Below are 12337 nucleotides of genomic sequence, written 5' to 3'. Positions count from 1 at the left end.
GCTCAACTGGAATTCCATCACCTCCACTAGCTTTGTTCCTAGTAATTCTTCCTAAGGCCCCCATGACTTTACGTTCCTGGATGTCTAGCTCTAGCTGAGTGACCACTCCTTTGTGGTTATCTGGGTCATTAAGACTTTTTTTTCATAGTTTTTCTGTGTATTCTTGCCATCTCCTCTTAATTTCTTATACTTCTGTTATGTCTTTATTGTTTCCATTATTTATCCTGCGCATCCTTGCATGAAATGTTTCCTTGATCTCTCCAATTTTCTTGACGTGATCTCTAGTCTTTCCTGTGCTGTTGTTTTCCTCTGTTTCTTTGCATTGTTCACTTAAGAAGGCCTTCCTAGCTAACCTTGCTGTTCTCTGGAACTCTGCATTCAGTTAAGAATCTTTCTGATACTTGATATTAAATTATTTTCTATGTAAAAATACTTAGCAGTTGATATTTTTCAAAGCAAACTGTGATAGATACAGTAGCCAAGTTTTATATAGCCTAGGTCAGGAATAAATAGGGACCTTCAGCGGACATTCTTATTAGTAGTTATCTCCTCATACTGTAGCTTATGGTGCAAGAGGCCCTGCTCTGTCTCCACCCTTGGGACTTGGGATTCTACCAGGCAAGCATGTTCAGCCTCTTCTTTCCATGGAGATGAAGGAAACTATTTCTTCCAGTTTTCCTGATAGAATCCCTCTCAGAAGTATTATTTTCCTTTATGTGATAGAAAAGGAGACTGAGAGAGAGTTTCAGTAGCAGAAAAGGTGCAAAGAGGCAGAAATCTGATTTGAACTAGGTTTTCTGTGCTATTTTCACCATACCTCCGAATTCTCATTTAGAACTCAGCTTCCAGGAATCCCTTAAATCCAATTCTAATCCTATATTTCCTTTTGGCATTTTGACTATAGTTATTTATTTTTATCAGATTTAAAAAAATATTCCCCCTAGAATATTTTCTAACTGTGAAAGAAAAAAAAAAACAAAAACCTGCAGTAGTAATTTAAAAAGTTTCCACTTGTTAAGTGGTTATAAGTGTCAGATACTGTGCTGTTTTAATTATTCACTTAATTATTAAAACAATCCAGGGAGTCGTTCATTTTTATTATCTGTGGTACAATAATAAAAATTGACACTCACAGAGGTTTAGTCCAAGGTGATACAGTTGGTTTATAGCAAAGCCGGATGGAAACCCAGGTCTTTCTATCTCCAGTGCTTCTGTTGATTCATTTAACAAATACTTTTTGAGCATTCACTCTGTACCAGGAACTCTCTTAGGTACACTGGACTGGGGGAGTGGGTGGCAAGGGAAGGACCTACCACTCAAAAATCAGTGTGGGACGAGAAATGATGAGGTGGTTGATGGAGTTCAGTTTGGGAAATTTGTGGTCACTAAGAGTCACACACATTCTGTCAATGAGTTGTTATGATTAAATAAGAATAAAATAAAAATTCCTTTCTTTGACTCTACATATTAGTTTTTCAAAAAGCTACCAATTTGTCAGACCTATTAGGCAGTCTAAATCTATCTAGCAAATGGATCTGTTGGGTTTAGGGATCATATAAAAAAATTACTTGCTATTAAGGATGTCATAAAGTGAGAAAGTTTGAGAACCTCTGGGCTATAGGATGGAAGTAAAATAAATTTGAATTTTACTGATGTCATCTTAAAATTTAATCCATTGCCCTAAAATTTAGGCTTTTCTCCTTTCCCCAAAGCACATCTTCATCCTCACTGAATGTATGTGATCTATGCTTTGCTTTAAATTCTTTTTCTGAAAGCAAAAAGATGCAGAAAAACACAGGGTTTACTAGTCAATAAAATGATGTATCTTTCAGTGGCTATTACCAGTCTTACACAGATTTTCATTTTTCAAACATTTATTAAAATAGTGTTATAGGGAAATTAATTATAAAAAAAGAAATTGGGTGATGTTAGGAGCCATAATTGGGAATGGACAAAGAATTGCTACTTCAGAGAATGCTCTGATCTCAATCCATCATTTTGTTCTGAACCATGATCCCCACTCATCCTGGGGCTGCCCAACAGAGATACTTCAGTTCATCCAAAGCTTGGTCCCCATCCTTTCCCCACAGAGATTCTAGGCTTTGATCGAAGGCCCTATACTCATGTACCACTAATGATTGTCTAAAATTGTTTCCCTAAAAATTTAGAACCATTTACTTCTATGAAGAACTTGTACAGTATGGCATTTGGCATTTTTTTTTAAGGGAATTACCTTGTGTTTACCTGCATTTATCCACTTGCTGGTTAGTTCTTTCTGTCTTCAGGTCCATTGTGAGTTTTCTGCTATCATTCTCACAGAAATTCCTCAGAGTTTATGAACCAGTGAAATCTTGTTATAAGCAATCTTTGGACACTCAGTTTAAGCTAGATACATCTGGTTTCATAGATGTTGCTTTTTTTAAAATTTATTTATTTTAATTGGAGGCTAATTACTTTACAATATTGTATTGGTTTTGCCATACATCAACATGAATCCACGGGTATACACGTGTTCCCATCCTGAACCCCCCTCCCACCTCCCTCCCTGTACATCCCTCTGGGTCATCCCAGTGCACCAGCCCCAAGTATCCTGTATCCTGCATTGAACCTGGACTGGCGATTCATTTCTTATATGATATTATACATGTTTCAATGCCATTCTCCCAAATCATCCCACCCTCTCCCTCTCCCACAGAGTCCAAAATACTGCTCTATACATCTGTGTCTCTTTTGCTACCAACGGTATTTTTCACAGAGCTAGAACAAATAATTTCACAATTTGTATGGATGTTGCTTAAAAAAAAAAAAATTGTTAGTGGTGTCCTTTCCAAACTTTTAAACCCTTACTTAGTCTCAAAGCATTTTAGCAAGCTCCTGAGATGGTAAAGAGTGAAGGCTTTCTTTTCAAAGGGGAGAAATGGAGATACCCAGAGAATTAATAAAGTTGTTATGGGTACAGTGTTAGCCCTGGCCCAAATCGCATATAAACAAGGCACATTTATTTTCAAGTCTCAGTTTAAATGTCATTTCTTTAATGAAGGCTTTCATTTATCCACAGACCGGTTTAGCAGCTTCTATTTCACACTCTCACGGCGCTCATTGTTTTGAACTAGGACTCTAGTGTAATGGCTTCTTCCTGTGCAGATATGGAGTCCTCTTGGCTAAATAACAAAGCTTTTTGATTGCCTGTGTCTTCAGCATTTAGCACCCTCCCCAGTGCTCAATAAACATTGTAGAAGGAAGGAAAGAAGAGGGGAAGGGAGGAAAGTACAAAAGAGAGAAGCTAAGGATAAGAATGGATCCAAAAGTTATTTGTTGAAAGCTGTGATGACTACAGTAATTAGAAGGACCCAGGACTCTGCTTTTAAAGTTTTACTTTTCTAATCATGGTGACATTAGACCTTGAATGGCAAAGGAATAGCCCTGCTTAAGGTATCTGACTGCTTGCTAAGATCTATAGATAAATAATAAGGAAAATAGCATAATCAGGAATTAGTAAATCCACCAGCCATTATTGAAAACTGGCCTCTCATTGACCAAAAACATAATTTTTGGTCAATGCTGAAATCAGATTATTTTCTTTGCAGCTGAAAATGGAGAAACTCTATACAGTCAGAAAAAGCAAGACCTGGACCTGACTGTGGCTCAGATCATCACCTCCTTATTAAAAATTCAGGCTTAAATTGAAGAAAGTAGGGAAAACCACTAGACCATTCAGGTATGACTTAAATAAAACCCCTTACGATTATACAGTGGAGGTGATGAATAGAGTCAAAGGATTAGATTTGGTAGCCAGAGTGCCTGAAGAACTATGGATGGAGGTTCATAGTTCATAGTTGGGAGGCAGTGATCAAAACCATCCTAAAGAAAAAGAAATGCAAGAAGGCAAAGTGGTTGTGTGAGGAGGCTTTACAAATAACTGAGGAAAGAAAAGTGAAAAGTAAGGGAGAAAGGTTTAGATACACTCAACTGAATGCAGAATTCCAGAGAATAGCAAGGAGAGATAAGAAGGCCTTCTTAAATGAACAATGCAAAGAGACAGAGGAAAACAGAAGGGGAAAGATTAGAGATACCTTGAAGAAAATTGGAGATATCAAGGGAATATTTGATTCAAGAACGGGCACAATAAAAGGCAGAAATGGTAAGGACCTAACAGAAGCAGAAGGTATTAAGAAGAGGTGGCAAGATTACACAGAACTATACAAAAAAGGTCTTAATGACTCAGATAACCATGATGATATGGTCACTCCCCTAGAGCCAGACAACCTGGAGTATGAAATCAAGTAGGGCGTTAGGAAGCATTACACTGAACAAAGCTGGTGGAGGTGATGGAATTCCAGCTGAGCTATTCATCTGAAAAGATGATGCTGTTAAAGTGCTGCGTTTATGTCAGCAAATTTGGAAAACTAAGCAGTGGCCAAATGGCTGGTCATAGGACTGGAAAAGGTCAGTTTTCATTCCAATCTGAAAGAAGGGCAATGCCAAAGACTGTTCAAACTACCGTACAATTGCACTCATTTCACATGCTAGTAAGGTTATGCTCAAAATCCTTCAAGCTAGCCTTCAACAGATGTGAATCGAGAATTTCCAGATGTACAAGCTGGATTTAGAAAAGGCAGAGGAACCAATATCAAGTTGCCAACATTCATTGGATCATAGAGAAAGCAAGGGAATTCCAGAAAACATCTACTTTTGTAGCTTCATTGGCTATGTGAAAGCCTTGGACTGTGCAGATCCCAAAAACCTGTGGAAAATTCTTAAAGAGATGGGAATACTAGACTACATTACCTGTCTCTTGAGAAAGCTGTATACAGGTCAATAAGCAGCAGTTAGAACCAGACGTACACCAACAGACTGGTTGCAAATTGGGAAAGGAATATGTCAAGGCTGTATATTGTCACCCTGCTTATTTAACTTCTACGAAGAGTATATCATGGGAAATCCCAGGCTGGATGAATCACAAGCTGAAAACAAGATTTCTGGGAGAAATATCAACAGCCTCAGATAGGCAGGTGATATCACTTCACATAGAGTGAAGAGAAACTAAAAAGCCTCTTGATGAAGGTTAAAAAGGAGAATAAAAGGCTGACTTGGAACTCGGTATTAATAGAAGATCATAGCATTTAGTCCCATCACTTCATGGCAAATAGAAGGGGAAAAAGTGAAAACAGTGACATTTTCTCTTCTTGGGCTCCATAATCCCTGCAGATGGTGACTATAGCCATGAACTTAAAAGATGCTTGCTCCTTGGAAGAAAAGCTTTGACAAACCTAGACAGTGTATTAAAAAGCAGAGACATCATTTTGCCAACAAAGGTCCTTATGGCCAAAGTTCTGGTTTTTCCAGTAGTCATGTACAGATGTGAGAGTTAAACCATAAAGAAGGCTGACTGCTGAATAATTGATGCTTTCAAATTGTGGTCCTGGAGAAGACCTTTGAGACTATCTTGGACTGAAAGGAGATCAAACTAGTCAATCTTAAAGGAAATCAACCCTGGATATTCATTGGAAGGACTGATGCTGAAGCTGAAGCTCCAGTACTCTGGCCATCTGATGCAAACTCTTTGGAAAAGACCCTGGTGCTGGAAAAGATTGAGGGCAGGAGGAGAAAGGCGCAACAGAGAATGATATGGTTGAATGCCATCACCAACTCAATGGACATGAGTTTGAGCGAACTTTGGGAGATGGTGAAGGACAGGGAAGCCTGGTGTGCTGCAGTCCATAGGGTCCAAAGAGTTGGGCACAACTTAGTGACTGAACAACAGCAATGGTCTGAATTGAGTCTTCATCCCACTCTAGTGTTGAACATCTGACCACCATGGTTTATGGAAACCTTCTCCTCCTCTGGCTTCTGAAACACTTGCATTATTTGAGGCCCTCTATCCTGCCCTCTCCCTGACTCTTCATTTCTCTTGTGCATTCTGGACCTGCACATTCTACACACTTCTCCTGATCTTCTCCTTTACTCTCTGGGACAGAGGAGCCTTAAATCTTCATCCCAATATCTGACTATTTCCTACTAATAATTCATAGAAGATAAGTCCAAGATTATGTCTATGTTTCAATGTCTTGCTTCATGTTGTGAATTACTTTCTAGGAAGATTATCCTTGTTTGCATTCCTACCTTCAGTATGTCAGAATGCCCACCTTACTGTACCCACAGCAATATAGAATGATGGCTCTATAATATTTGATAATTTCTTAGGTGAGATTAATACCATAGTGGTTTTTCTTATGCAGTTAAGCCCCTCAAAATTCTCCCTTCAGTAAGCTGCTCCTATGCTTTCAGACCTTTTATGTTGAGCACCTCTGAATAAATGTGGAGAGAGAAGAACTGTCAGAGGGCCAAGAGGGCAGAGAGCCAATAAAAGGACAAGTATCAGATTTGGTTGGTTCACAAGACAGCCTCATACTGCTGGGGGCCATGACCATGAGAATGAACTATGTAGATCTGTGAATCTGGAAATTAGGTGCAGAGAGTGGGAAAGAGTCAGTGTTTCTCAAACCTTCTTTAGTGAATTCAGAGTTGCCCTAGTCCAGAAAGAGTTTAAGAGGGTGTTACTCATTATTTCCTCATTAATAATGGAGAAATGCTACCCAAACTTTGGCAGGTCTTCCTTATACTTGATATTAAGGCTACTGCTATTATCAGTGATCTTATGCATCTTCATAAAAGTCAGGATAGGCATACCAAGCATATATGGTCTTGTGGCATGAAAACCTGGAAAGAATTCTCAAAGTCCCTTAATTTACTTCAGAAATATTATGAGTACAAACATTTTATGGAAGATACAGTCTTGTTACAGAATAATTTATGAAGATGAATAAGACCCATGCTTTGCTTTCAAGTAGCCCATTTAACCAGGTAAAGAGGTAAAACAGATGTCAACATAAGTAAAGCATGGACATGACCGTAAGCCAAGTGCCACTAGGTTAGGCACAAATAAAGGAATTAAAAGATGTATGCATCATCAGAAAGGAAAATGTATAATCTGAAATGGTCAGAGTTTCACAAATAACATAAAAGGATGGGCATGGTTTTCACTAGTAGAACAAAGGTCTGATTTGGGGAGAGGAGGCAACATTTCAAATTGAAGAAAGTCTGCATGAGCAAAGGTTATGTCTGAGGCAGGCAGCTTCTCTAGGATGGAGGTTCATATGTAACATGTTACATCTCAACATATGTTAAATGTTGAGATAATGAGATTGTATTTCATTCAGTAGCCACTGGGAGCCCCTGAGAGCCCCTAAATAGGGAAAATTTTTGATGCTGAGTTTTATTATGAAGTGAATTCTGACAGCCATGTGAAGCCTAGGTTACAATAAAGGATGGGAGTATGATACCTAATGAGAAGGCTGTTATTCCATTAGTCTAGGAAGAGGGTAAAATATACTTGAAATAGGGAGGCAGGAATGAGAAGAAAAATGAGGAATGAGATATGGAAAGGCCTGGTAGAAACAAAAACTAATGACTTAGAACCTAATTCAATTTGGGACAAACAGATAGATTTCAAGTTCAAGTGCCCAGTGGACTATTAAAAGTATGATGTTATTAATGGACAGTGAATTCAGAAGAGGGAAATGATATCAGAAAAGAAGTCAGTTGGAATGTACTGCTTTTAATCTATCAGTTTTCATTCATTTATTTGCTAAGTAGGCAATTGAAGTCTTGGAAAGTAGGAGAGAAAAAGCAATTAGACACATTAAGGACCAATTATCATGACTGATCTTGGATGAGCATGACCCAAGATGAGTGAATCAGATTCCTTTCTGAGGAACAAAAGGGAGGGATGCCAAATCCTGCTTGGCTGGCAGCCACATGCCCTGCAATGTGAAGCAAGCTGGTCTGAGATAATGAAGCCAACACTCTGGGAGACATGAAGAGACAATCTTGGTGGCCTTTGAGTCCCTAAGTAACAACTGCCTCTCATTCCATAGTTGTCAGAGCCTCATAGTAAATTTATCCTTTTGCCTAAGCTAGTTCAGAGAGAATTACTATAATTTGTAACTGAAGGAATCCTGAGTATTAACACTATTAAAAAGTCAGAGCTAGTTGTCAGATACTTCATTTCAATTTTAAAAGCACTATAGGGTTTGTTCTTTCATTTAACATTTATTAAGTCCGTCCTCTGTTCTGAGCATTATGATAGCCTCTGAAGATAAATTGGATATTGAATTGGAGAGAGGACTGAGCGGAGGAGGGTTTTGAAGTATGTCTGGCCCTATAGTAAAGACAAACTCCAATTTATCAATAGGTACAGTTCCAAATGTCCTAGTGTAAACTGGCTGTTTGAGAGAAGAGATTACTCCATAGAAACCTCATTGTGAATGGTGGTGATATGCCCAGGTCAGCTGGGAAAAACCCCGTTCCCCTATAATGGGACAGATTAGACACAAACACAATAGTGTAACACAGATAACTTGTCTTTCTAAAAAGTTCATATGGAACAGCATCTGAGGACTCCAGGCATTGCTTAGGCGGATTCTCATGGGATGTGTCCTACCTCTTGAAAACGGTGGCAACTGTTGTATGTGGCATGGGGTTTTTAAAATTCTTGATACGTAAGGAAGGACAAGGGCGATGTAGTACAGTTCAAAGGAGATTCAGCAGTGGGGACAGCATGAAGAGAGATGTACCAAGTAGAACGAAGAGAAGGAATCAGAGGCGCTTGCGTTTTGCTGTGTGTCTAATGTGGATTGTAGAGAAGAGGCCTGACTGGAGTTAGAGAGGCTGAAGGATCCTACCGGAACTCTGCCGAAAAGTTGTTTTGGAGAGCTTTGTTTTAGGCAATTTATTCCCCAGTTTCAAAGGTCATGTCCTAAATACCCAGAAAAAATATTAACTGATAGTGACTCAGCAATCATACTGATATTGTTGCAGAAAGGAGGAGCCCTTCCAGGGCCCAAGAGTGGGCTCTGGTCTAACACTAAGAAAGGAATTGTCTGAGGAGACACACACGCATGCTGACAAAACAAGTGACTTTATTGGGAAGTGGCACTTGGGCAGAGAGCAGGAGGGTAAAGGAATGCAGGAGAACTGCTCTGCCATGTGGCTCAGAGTCTCAGGTTTTATGGTGATAGGGTCTGGCCAGACATTCTGACTCAGGGTCCTTCCTGAGGGCACACACATTGCTCAGCCAAGATGGATACCACGAGGAGGATTCTGGGAGGTTGGTATGACATGTGATGCCTCCTTTGGACCTTCCCCAAATTCTTCTGCTCTGTGGTAGCTTGTTAGTTTTATGTTTCTTACCAAGACGGAAACTCCAATACGTTGGCCACCTCATGCGAAGAGCTGACTCATTTGAAAAGACCCTGATGCTGGGAAAGACTGGGGGCAGGAGGAAAAGAGGATGACAGAGGATGCAATGGTTGGATGGCATCACGGACTCAATGGACATGGGTTTGGGTGGACTCCGGGAGTTGGTGATGGACAGGGAGGCCTGGTATGCTGCGGTTCATGGGGATCACAAAGAGTCGGACACGACTGAGCGACTGGACTGAACTGAACTGAACCAAGACCTCCTGACATAAAATAACTAATGCAAATAGTTATGGTTGCTGGCCAGGGTGGGAGGTTTCAGTGTTTTCCATAACAATATAATATCAAAATAGTCTGTACTCCTTTGAGATCTCAGTCATACTACATGCCTCTGCTCCCAAATGTACCTGGACTGGTTAACAGAATCTGGCTCTCTCTACTCATGCCAGCTGGCTGAGGTGCCAACCGACATGGGGGGTCAGGTATGCCCTCATGACGATGTCTATACTTACCATGTTTGACTGAATCCATGTGAATTCTGATTATGATTTGAACAGCACCCATGTATTTTGAAGTTATCCCTGGTGGCTCAGCTGGTAAAGAATCTGCCTGCAATGTAGGAGACCTGGGTTTGATTCCTGGGTCAGGAAGATTCCCTGGAGAAATAAACAGCAGCCTATTCTAGCATTCTTGCCTGGGAAATCCCATGGATGGGGAGCCTGGTGGGCTACTGTCCATGGGGTTGCAAAGAGTAGAGCATGACTGAGCAACATTTCATTTCACCTTATTTTGATTTGGGGATGAGTTAAATCCTATTTGCTACCCTATATCTAATCTAAAATGAAAGAAATAAGGAGATTCCATGAAATCTTTTACTTGATCCATCTTGCTTTGATTGAAAAGTAATCTTAAAACAGGTGTGAAGTGTTAAAAGATTTTTTTGTTTTTTAAACAGATGGAAAGTAAACACCTGGGAACTTTTCAGCTCAACATATTGCGGCCCTGAGACTGCCAAGATTCTTCACTGTGAAAGTTCTCCAAGGATTAGCCTATTCCTGTTCTTCCTGTTCCACACATAAATATTAATTACCCCTAAATACAGCCCATTTACTAGCATCAGTCATGAAAAATTTAAAATGCCAAGCGAGTGTGAGAGAAACTTGACTGTAAATAATTGTTACATTGTTCTGTTTGTTCTCAGCATTGGTAGTTAGGAGTTTGTGAGAAAGGGGAAGCTGTGAGCATGCATGGCCTGTGGATGATAATTACAAAATGCCAGAAGGAGAGTCTTGAATTTTTTAAAGAGGCTTTAATGACTCCCAGGACATTGAGGCAGAGCAGCATGGATCTTGTTGAGGAAAAAAAAAGTCAGTGTTACAGAAAATTCATTGCCTGGTTAGAATGCAGAGAGGGGATGGATACTAAACATTCCATCTGAACTGTTCAGGTGGCCAATGGGGAATTTAATTTTATGAAATGTGGTTTTGTCATCTTTCAACCTGGCAGAATGGTAACTCAAAGGGTGGAGGAGAAATGGAGGTGCAGAATTATATTATTTAAATGGTATTTATAAAGACCACTGAGATATTTCATCCTTCTTTCTCTGAGGAAAAAGGTACAAAAATGATGTCCTAAAGGCATATGAGATCAGTTGGAATAAGTTAAGTGGCAAAGACAATAATAATGTAACAGAGAAATATAACCTGTATTATTTAAATTATTCAAAGGATGCTAAAATTGTTACTAAGGTCACTATGATGCATAATGATAATGTGTGGTATGTTAAACCTATATGGTCTTTAAAATATAAATTTTCCGATATAAAAGTAATAAAAATACTGTGGAAATTTTGGAAAAGATACAAATATTGAAATAAGAAGTAAAATTCAGAAATAAGCAATTAACATTGTTCCCCAATGGCTTTTTTTTTTTTAATTTATTGCTGGCTGATTATAAAGGCAATCAGAATTCCTCACAGAACATTTATAAGATATCAAAATATAATATAGTCTAAAATAAACATTGTCAAATTACTGTCACGTACTTCATGAAATGCTACACTTTTTTTCAAGGTTTAAGAATTTCATTTTGCATCTGAGCGTGTTGATTAATGTTTTTAATCAACAACGTTGAGTCAATGATTAGGAATGCTTGTATTAAGTGAAGGAGGTTAGAGAGCTATGGCAACTTTCTAACTATTTGACATAAACTGTTTGTATATTGACGTAAATTATTTGACATAGAACTATTCAAATTATTTGACATAAAACTATTGTAGAGTTTTAAGGAACTGAATTTTCACAAAACATGACTGACCTCCATTTTGTTAGAATCAGTTTTTTGCATCTCAATGTTCATGACTCCTATTTCCATTAAATATATAATATTATTTTTTCTATTTAACACTTTTAAAATTGAATTCCATTTTCTTTGATATTAACCCTGCAACCACTCTAGAATGAATGCAAAGAAACTTTGTCTTTTTTCTCTTTTTACCAAGGACATTTTTGCTTATCATTCTACCCTTGACATTTTTGTTACATCCACAGTTATAGATAGGTTTCTTGCAATCATCAATATTTATAAATTAATTTCACTCATTATAGGAGTGTGTTTCATTTTTAAAGGAGGGAATAACTACCATCATTCCTATATTTCGTCTCATTTCTGTTATTTCACCTAATATTTTCTGATTCTATGCATTGTTATTTTATCATGTTTCCCACATTTTGTTTGTTCTAATCTTCTTGTTTCTGATAGGCTCTGTCAACATCTTATATAGAATATAGAAAGTAACACAGCTTTTGATGTAAAATGGTGAGAATTTCTAGAGAAGCCAACTTCCACCTGGGAATGATGTTCTGAACACTGGAGAACTGAACCAACAGAGGACCTACTTTCGCTGAAATAACCTTGGAAATAGTTTGAGAGTATGGTGCCTGAGCTGATATCCAACACATAGGAACATGGAATCAGGAACCTACTGCCGTCCCAGCTGCTACTGCTGCCACCACATCGTCTCGAAAACTAGGGACAGGATGCCGGGGTCCTGATGCAGGAAAGTCCTGTGTCTCCA

The 12337-nt window shown here is 38.7% G+C and overlaps 1 long non-coding RNA gene across 1 annotated transcript in view; it reads left to right on the top strand.

Moving 5' to 3' along the window:
* Nucleotides 1-11100, top strand: part of LOC138988998 (uncharacterized) — a 176541-nt gene extending 165441 nt beyond the window's left edge. Inside the window, exon 4 of the long non-coding RNA XR_011465250.1 lies at nt 10217-11100. This is a non-coding gene — a long non-coding RNA (uncharacterized lncRNA). The remainder of the gene's footprint in view (nt 1-10216) is intronic.
* Nucleotides 11101-12337: the final 1237 nt, after the last annotated feature.

This window comes from Bos mutus, chromosome 8, assembly GCF_027580195.1.
Source record: "Bos mutus isolate GX-2022 chromosome 8, NWIPB_WYAK_1.1, whole genome shotgun sequence".
Taxonomy (NCBI): Eukaryota; Metazoa; Chordata; class Mammalia; order Artiodactyla; family Bovidae; genus Bos; species Bos mutus.
This window is presented reverse-complemented; position numbering and strand designations above follow the sequence as displayed.